Here is a 10,333-nt window from a genome sequence, read left to right on the forward strand (position 1 = left end):
CCCTATCGCTCCTATCCCCAGCGGGGGCACGGGTGGCCCAGTCGTCTTAGGCATGACAATTCGCTGTGCAGAGTTGCGTCCCTTGGGCGCGCCAGAATCCTATGATCGTGGGTTCGAATCCCGGTTCGCCCCGATTATGTTAATAGGTTTGTCAGCACCATACCCTTGCTCGAGGGTTTCACCGAAGTGGAAAAGGACCGAGGCCTGCATCACTTCGGGCTTTCCTCCCACATTAAGCTGACATGCCATGATATAACTGGAATAGTGTTAAAAGCGGCGTTAAACCCAACTCACCCACTCACCCACTCCCTATCCCCAACACATACCGTCTCTCTCTCACAAGGCACCGGCCATTTGATTTACTCTCTCTTTTCAACAGTCTGAAGCTTTTTAGATCCTTAAGAGTACTTGACTGGACGGCAATTAAAAGTGCCGTGTCATTCGAAACGGACTGAAAAAAACCACAGAACTATTGAAGGAAATTTATACAGGGTATTTACAAAATGAAAAAAACCCATAATAATGGAGGATGACTCGGCGAGTGTGTATATGAACATGATATGCACATAAAATGGCTTTAACGCGTCATGACATGGTCCCTTCCAGAGGCAGCAAGCTGTAGCTTTGAGAGCCCGAACATGTGCGGTTACAAGGACAATTCCACGGAGGACTTTATCTGGACCAGACGTAAAGGTGGACTGGCTTTCCCACAACGCCCCTACAATGATAACACACTCGGAAATACGTCAGGTAATCAAGTTTACTCCGGTACACTCCGGCATACTCCGGCATACTCCGGTATACTCCGTACTACTTTATATCAAGGCACGCAGCGGTAGCCCGATGGTTAATGAGTTTGCTGTTCACGTCAAAAACCGGTTTTGGTTTCCCACATGCTTCTTATGTGTGCTTGTCTTAAGAGGCGACTAACGGGGGAAAGGGCTCGCTGACTTGGTTGATGCTTGTCATCGTATCCCAATTGCGTGGATCGATGCTCATGATATCAATCACTGGATTGTCTGGTCCAGACTCGATTATTTAATGACCGCCATCATATGCTGGAATATTGCTGAGTGTGACGTTAAACAACAAACAAACAAAACTTATGTATTCTTGGCGACTCTCACTGAGAAAATTCTGGAATTTTACTAAAGAGCTAAAGTACTGCTTATACTCTCTGGGCCCCGTGCCACAAAGCGATCTTAGCGCTAAGATGATCATAATCCCATACTTTAACATAGGCTTACGGTAGTCGTAGCGTTACCATCGCTTTGTGGAACGGAGTCCTGGACCCACTTGCACAAAGCGATCTTAGCGCTAAGATGATCGTACTCCCATACTTTAACATAGGCTTACAAGAGTCTTAGCGCTAAGATCGTTTTGTGTAAGTGGGCCCAGATCTATAAAAATATCGTAATGACAGCGAATGCGGTATACACACACGGCAAGATTGTACTTTTATGTATGCTTCGTTTAACGGTAACTGTTTCCACACCCCTTCCTCTATGGTGTATCTGTGATATTTGATATCCACAAGATCAACATATATACCTACAATACCTACTTGGGGTATATTTGTTCAAATCATATCACGTGTGAATAATAGTGTCTGTCTACTACGAGTGAGTAATTTAGCGTTGGGTTCAACACCGCGAATAGCAATATCGCTTCACGCAGGCTTCACACACTGAAAAGATGACGCTGCGTGAGCGTCGAAACATGGGGCATGGGCCTGAGTGGAGCCGCCTCGGGTGCAGATCTTGGTGGTAGTAGCATGTATTCACTCGCTCACAGATAACACACGGTCGATACGTTATTGAATATGGTGAGGTGAAATGGGGTTTAACGTCGCGTCCAAGATTATTGCACTCATATAGCGACGTACATGCACGTTTGTGTGTGTGTGGCTGCTTGTACTAGTCCGGACTGATGCAGATTTATAGTGCTAGCCCACTGAGATACCATGCCGCAGTTTAACATGAATACCCAACTAAGAAACAGTATACTGACTCCGAGCCGACCAGCCGACAGGGTAACAACAAGTACCATCTTTTAACGTCTTTTGGTATGACGCGGCCGGGAATTGAACCCCGGACCTTCCGTTCTCCGGACGGACGCTCCACCACTAGACCACGGAGGCGGTCTTATTTAATATCGACCAGACAACCAATGGTTCAAAAGCATGACCCACGTGAGTGAGTCAAAATTTAAAGGCGCATCGGCATCATTTCAGGAACACAGAGACCATGTCCTTTGAACGTCCATGTATACTACACATTGTAACCCCTGTCTATATTTACGATGGACGGGCTAATCTGCTCTGATATTGCTTGATTACTACTGGTTGCGGCGTAAAACAACAATCATTCTCTTCATGTTCCCCCTGCTCCAGGTCACTACATGTACGCCTTTGTGTCCTACGAGTCCAAGAATCAGATCGCCAGCCTGACCTCTCCAACCTTCTCAAACTCCGGATTCAGTTGTCTGACCTTCACCTTGACCTTCATGAATGCAAAGGACGCGAGACTCCGGGTATACGGGGTATCCAACTCGTCAGGCGACACGACAGTGATGATGCAGCTTGCGCCATTACAGGGTGCGTGGAGGATGGCGGAGCAGGAGCTGGGTGGTGACGTTTCGCGCGTGGTGTTTGTTGCTGAGGCTGGTCGCAGGACAGATGGCGGCGTTGGTTTAGATGACGTTAAGATAGAAAACAGAAGATGTGACGGTAAGTGCCGAAATTCAGATAGATTGCGAAATGGCGATGAAGGAAACAATTTGCTTAATTTCAGAGCCCAAAATGAGCTAGGCACTGTCTTTCGAAAAACTTTGTTTGTTTTTTGTTTAACACCGCACTCAGCAATATTCCAGCTATACGACGGCGGTCTGTAATTAATCGAGTCTGGACCAGACAGACCATTGATTGACATCATGAGCATCGATCCGCGCAATTGGAATACGATGACATGAATCTGTATGAAACCTGATGCCAACAAAGTCTATGAACAGTACATCGTCACACAGTCGAAGACTTTCATTGACGATTGACATATATTCTTTAGAAAGGAGCCTGCTTAAGCGCTCAGAAATATCCTTATGCAACTGGAATTCCTGTTAATGGTAGTTCAGTGGAATGAAATGAAAGTACAGTTGTGTATAAGCTGAAAGTATTCTTCAGCATACCGGAGACGACGATGTAGCCAAGTGATTAAAATATTTAATTTTCACGCCCTGTTCGATTCCCAAAATTGGTTTATTTTGAAGCCTTTTCTTGGCATTATATCTCTGCTACCTTGTTAAAAACGGCGTAAAACCGATTCGTTCACTTAACAAAAGCAAGCTGGTATTACATCACAACCCTTTGATTTACAGGCACTTTGAAGGTGTCATGTGACTTTGACGGGGGTACTTTCTGTGAGTACCTTCAAGCAGAGGATGACTCGTTTGACTGGAACTTAAAGATAGTTCCACTAACGGACACCAAAGCCAGGGCATCTAAGGGACATAACTCAGGTCAGTGGAAGATGTGCTTGGTGGTCTAGTCATGTACAGTTTGATTTGGGGAGCACATTGTGTACATGGTAAACAATCAGGTTGGTTTTAATAATATCAGTATTTACCCTCGATGCTTCCAGTCGTACGTTACCAACCTGCTGTGATACGAAAATATTGTTCAAAGCGGCGATAAAATAAAGTCACTCAACGCAATAACAATGTGTCATTTCAACTTTCAGATCACTACCTAGAAGCCGATGGAACAAATCGAAACCCTGGAGAAAAGACCAGAGTTTTCTCCCCTGTTTTGAACACAACTGTCCCACAATGCATCAGTTTGCAGTTCAAGATTTACCCGCCCCTGTCAGGTACCTTGTCAATCTGTACCAAGTCAGTGTTCCACCACAATACCTTCCTGAATTGCAACATTTGGTCACGTGCGAGCAGCGAGGGAAATGATTGGACAGACGGCCTTGCCCAGATCCCAGCTGCAACCTACCCTTACGGGATTGTCTTTCAGGCTGAGAGGGGACAGACGGCGGGTGTCATCGCCATTGATAACCTGGCCAAGAAAGACGGGGAATGCCACTTATAATGATGCCAAGGATCCGACGAACGGAGTTCAACGGGTACAAAGTTTATGGCATGGAAAGGAATTGAGAGTGACTGACTGTTTACGCCGAAATCAGTGAATGATCCAGTCTGGGTCTAACAAACCAGTGGTTGATAGCATGAACAGCCAGTGACATAACTTTAAGGGAGAAAGTTTTTTTTTTTTGTATTTAACGTTGCACTCAGTAATAGTCCTGCTATAGAATAGGTCTTCAGCAACCCATGCTTGCCGTAAAAGTCGACTATGCTTGTCGTAAGAGGCGACTAACGGGATCGGGTGGTCAAGCTCGTTGACTTGGTTGATGCATGTCATCGTATCGTGGATCGATGCTCACTATGTCGATCACTGGATTGTCTGGTCCAGACTCGATTATTTACAGACCGCCGTCATATAGCTGGAATATTGTTGAGTGTTGACGTTAAACAACAAACCAACGCAATTAGGTTTAGTCGGAGTTTATAACTCACTTAGTGAAATGAGTTGAGGATGGAGAATGCGGGTAAACTGACCATTCACAGGCGTCACATCTGCATCCATGTACGCCTAACATCACTGCAACTTGGTCCAGATGGACGACAGAAGATGGATTACGAGCTTCAAGTGTGTATGGTATGATCGGATAGCGAACACAGTTATACACAAACGTCCAATTGTTACAGTGTCTTACCCAGACTGAAGTGTAAACCTGAAATATCTCAGGGTGGCCCGTGTCTTGCCACTGTTGTCACAGACAACATATTGGGTATTAACGCATTGTCCTGGGGTCAGGGGTTTGCTTTAACCTCGGACACATGTAAGGGTCGTGTTTGTTTCGGAGGCATGCAAGGGTGGTGTTTGTTTTTGAGGCATGCAAGGGTTGTGTTTGTTTCGGAGGCATGCAAGGGTCGTGTTTGTTTCGGGGGCATGTAAGGGTCGTGTTTGTTTCGGAGGCATGCAAGGGTGGTGTTTGTTTTTAAAATCGTATTTTTCCCCTGTCTTTTTTCAGAAATGACTTGTCAAATATTTTCTCGTTTGTTGTACTGTCGTAAATATCTTGACCCACGTGTATTCATCGATGCATTGCCCATACACACAGATATTAGCGGTTCATTAAAGTTATATATGAGTCAACGGTTTTACTGGTGTATCAACGACGTCAAAGTATGATTTTTTATACATTTTCATTATGAATATTGACACTCTGAGCTTTGAATCATCTTGATTTCCAGCGTGTTGATAGTAAATCAGGCTATGCATTCACTGCTATTGTAAATGCTTGTATATCAGCCTTTGTTTACAAACTTGAAGATGTTTCAATTAAAGATTTATTTTATATGTTATATATATTTCTAAAAAAATAAACTTTGTTAATTAAATTTAGTAGCTTGTTTTTCACATATTTCCAAACAAACTCTCGTGCCGCTGGGTGGAGGGTTCGCTCGTGAGGCAGAGAACAGTGAATGTGTCGAGTCAGCTCCACATGCACCGCTTGACTCCACCCCAGTTCAAAGAAAATGTTTTTATTGACGGCTGTTGTCCCCAAACGCTGTGTTCACGTCGGTTTCTTCTTAACTTTGTTTAACTAATGTTGTCATGATCACCGCCGCCATCTTTAAAAGTCCAGTTTCCACCCTTGCCAAGCTGGGCTGGAATTTCTGGGCTCGATCGTAGCACCACCAGTAGCCAGTGAGTTTTGTCCCTTTTATTCCCCCCCTATTGACCAATCAGATTCCACCTCTCATTTCACTCGCATTTGCTTCAAACAAAACGGCGGCGCCCAATCATGACGATCTGATCAGAAACTGGACTAATACAGTCAGTTAAATACCTTGGCTCATGAAGATGCACCGTCGCCGCAGTCCAAATGTGACAGTGCTCTTACAACTGGTCATACTTAACGCTATTTAAGGCGGCGTGCTTCAGCCCGCTTGACTGCATGGACCATTCCCATCTTGTATGGTAGACAATGTCCTGGAGTGAGTGAGTGAGTGAGTGAGTGATCACACCCGGGGCCTTGGGAGGAGACACCTTCATCAAACAATACCGAACACCGAGTGATGTAAAAACACGTCTCCCATAGCACCCAGTGAACACGTGGAAGATGGGTGGTTTTTTGGTTATTTAAAGCACTCATCAGTAGTCCAACTATGTGACAGCGGCCTTTAAATGATCAATTTTGGGCCCGATGAAGTAGTGATTGATATTACAAACTACTATCCATGTCGTGAGGTTCGATGCCACGCACGGCAGCCCGTTCATTTTTTAGTCTGATCCGGACAAACCCTTGATTGAAAGCAACGATCCACACCTTTTGGGTACGATGATTTTTGTTGTTGTTGTTGTTGTTTTTGTTTAACACCGCACTCAGCAATATTCCAGCTATATGTAAATAATCTAGGCTGGACCAGACAATCCAGTCATTGACATCATGAGCATCGATCCATGCCATGGGGATACGATGACATGCATCAAGTAAGTCAAGTGGCCTGACCCCCCGATCCCGTAAGTCGCCTCTTACGACAAGCATAGTCGCCTTTTACAGCAAGCATTTGGTACGATGACATGCAATCAGTCCAATATTGTAACTTCATAGTACTTGTGAGGTGAGGTGAAATGGAGTTCGACGTCGCGTTAAAGATAATTGCAAGCACTGTGTGTGTCATGCCATGCCTCAGTTAACATACATCTATAAGACAAAAGTTAAACACCCCTGGAAATAATAATACTGAAATATACCCATTCGCAACAACTGCAATTTTCGAGATAGATACATGTATGTCAAGAATGATGTTCCGTCGAAATAATAGGACAGCACATACGGCAACTGTGACGTCACAAAGTAGCACGACATGCACGTGCAGCATGCCACCCGGGCATTTTTCAAAATACAGAATCTGTACACCACAGTTGTGGGTATGTATCGTCACTGTCTTGCATTGTTGAAGTATTAACTGTGAACATGGCACGAAGAAGGTTATCAGAGACGCAAAGATGGCGTATTATTGATAATCATTCGACTGGCCATCTTCCCAAAGCAAGGGAGTAAACTGACTGAAAACGTCCAGTTTCCACCCTTGCCGAACTAGGCTCCAAATATGGAGTTATGTTTCGGCTGGACCAACGAATCTATGCACAGTCCAATCAAAATCGCGTTGTGACATCGATATCCGGTTCGTAAACAACATGGATTTCAACGTGCAGATTTTAGTCGACTGTGGGATTAGCAAAAGATGTGTTCCGTCAACTGGGCGTCGACAGATATTTTCCGAATCTTCTCATGTTTTTTATTCAGGTGCTAAAGTGATGTGATGCACTTCGCGGGGTAAGACCCGTTTTATTACAATATACAGCTTGTTTATCGATCAGATCGTCTTGACTGGGCGCCATCTTTTTGTTTGAAGCAAATGCAAGTGATACGAGAGGTGAAATCTGATCGATTAATAGGAGGACATAGAAGGGACATAACTCGTAATACCCACTGGTGGCGCTGCGATCGAGCCCAGAAATTCCAGCCTAGTTCGGCAAGGGTGGAAACTGGACTTTTAGTCAGTTAACTCCCTTGCCTTGGGAAGATGTCGGCGGACATGACCTACAAAAGCATAGGCGTCAACTAGGCCGTCATTATATCTTTATAAGCAGACTGGTACAAAATCACGGGCAAGCCAATGCTGTACAGGATCTCCCAAGGCCAGGAAGATCTCGCGTGACGTCAAGGCGGGAGGATGTGGCCCCGCTTCGGCTTCAACGTCATCAACCATCTGTGCCAATGGTTACACAATAGACGGATGTCAACAAAAACGGTCAGAAAGCGACTGAAGTCGGTGGGAATGAAGTCCAGGGCCCACTTGTACAAAGCGATCTTAGCGCTAAGATGATCGTAACTCCCATACTTTAACATAGGCTTGTGATAGTCTTAGCGCTAAGATCGCTTTGTGCAAGTGGGCCCAGGAGGGTAATCAAGATTCCCTTCCTTGCCGATCATCTTCGGAGAATTCTTTTAGCATTGTGTTTGGCCCGACGAGCATGGAATCTGAGGACTTTGCGAAGAGTCCATTGGTCCGATGAGAGCAGATTCCTACTCCATGTCACGGATGGCCGAGTGTGGATTTGGAGGCATAACAATACGGCCTATACACACAGGAACATAACACCTACGACCTCGTATGGTGGAGGCTCGGTAATGGGTTGGGATTACCTGTCACACGCTGGATCTTGTCACCATCCAAGGCAACTTCAGGGGTGACCGGTACATTCGGAACGTCCTGCAACCGCATTTCGACAACCACCCACTCGCCATCCGACCTGAATGACACAGGACACATCGTTCCCGAGCAGTAACAGTTTTTCTCCAGTATGATGCTGTGGCAAAACTGCCGTTGCCTGCCATGAGTCATGACCTGAACCCACGTACACTGGATCATACGTGGGGCATCTTGGGGCTTCGAGTACAGGCAATGGACCCAACGGTCTGTTAATAAACCCTGGGAGTTCTCCTTCGCTTCAACCTGCGGGAATTATATTAATGGACGTCATGACGTCGTCCGACATATCCTTCCTTGGTAAAGTTAGTCTATAATTTAACCCAAGGTAAAAACAAATGGGGTCTATGCGTGCAACCAATTACTGGTGAACAACACGCTCAAGAAGTGAGGGCACTACCGTGGCAGCCAGAGCTATAAATTAAACAATCACCACTAGTTTCGCATTCCAACAGATAATAGCCAGTGTTGACACAAAAGTTCATAACAACAAACCATTTAAGAAACACATCACTTAAGCAGCAAGTTGTCGTGTATGAATTAATACCAAACATTTTAATCTAAACCATGCTAGCGTTTTGAAAACGGAGAGCTATGTCAGTGTTGAACGACGTCTGGCGACCTCACCAAAATGGAATCCCAGGGATTTGCTCCACACGTTCAGCGTATATGATGACTGCGACTCCAGCGGTTTGCCATCGTTCTCGCTCACGTTTTCTTTGATGCTGGAGGCGCACCATTGTTATGTCACCATCTCATAGTTTTCGGTACTTGCCTGATATACGCATGTTTAGTGGCAGCACTGTCGTCTATGTGAAGGTAAATGTTGAGGCCGTTACGTGATTTACCGTTATATAATCCTGAAACAAGTGTCTCGCCATTTTTAGCAATATCCCATCCTCATCATGACTCCAAGAAAGTCCTGCAGAGAAAATGTGGAAAATTGAGCAATCGATTTAACCATCTGAAAGATACATCACTTATCCTCGATTTCCGGACATGACAGTGTAGTTCGTAGTAGTCTGGGACATTGTTTCTCATGCTATCCACCACTGGTTCGCATGTCCCACACTCGATTATTTACAGGACTCTCAAATAGAGCTGGAATATTACTGAAACAACATCGACTTTGAGTTAACATCAAACAACCCGCATACATGCGTTGCACGTACAACACCACATACCTCATACATGCGTTGCACGTACATCACATACCTCATACATGCGTTGCACGTACAACACATACCTCATACATGTGTTGTACGTACATCACATACCTCATACATGCGTTGCACTTACAACATCACATACCTCATACATGCGTTGCACATACAACATCACATACCTCATACATGCGTTGCACGTACAACACCACATACCTCATACATGTGTTGCACGTACAACATCACATACCTCATACATGTGTTGCACGTACATCACATACCTCATACATGTGTTGCACGTACATCACATACCTCATACATGTGTTGCACGTACATCACATACCTCATACATGCGTTAGAAGATAGGAACTATTATAACTGTCCGAGTGTCTTTACTCATCGGTGGTGGGGTGGGGGGTTTGTCAAATGTTTGTCCCCATGTCTTTGTACATTTTTTCATGACTCTCAGCCTACACTTTGAGCAGGACATTCCCAATATCCTTCATTTTCCCGCGTTTTCGTTGGCAAATATGGTCTCAAACTGGCCGAATAGAGAGATAATTTTAAGCACTCTCGTCAATGAAATATCTCCCAAAATGCGAAAGCACTTTACATTTCATTTTGTCCAAATGTCAATTTTTTTACGACCCTCCTCAAATGTTTGCATTATGTTTTTATGACCCTCCCTTAGAGACTGTCATATTTTTGGTGATATTGTCCTGATTCTCTCTGACCCACCCCCTCCATAATAAATAACCGATCCCTATAAGTGCAGCACAAAGAGTGAATAAATGTGTTTTAAGTTGAATTTGGGTGAAACAACA

At 44.7% G+C, this 10,333-nt stretch overlaps 1 pseudogene; it reads left to right on the forward strand.

The window, feature by feature from the left end:
- Positions 1-4,090, forward strand: part of LOC139456057 (uncharacterized) — a 28,444-nt pseudogene extending 24,354 nt beyond the window's left edge.
- The last annotated feature ends 6,243 nt before the right edge of the window (positions 4,091-10,333 follow it).

The sequence above is a fragment of the Haliotis cracherodii genome, unplaced genomic scaffold, assembly GCF_022045235.1.
Source record: "Haliotis cracherodii isolate W230 unplaced genomic scaffold, xgHalCrac1.p SCAF_11, whole genome shotgun sequence".
NCBI lineage: Eukaryota > Metazoa > Mollusca > Gastropoda > Lepetellida > Haliotidae > Haliotis > Haliotis cracherodii.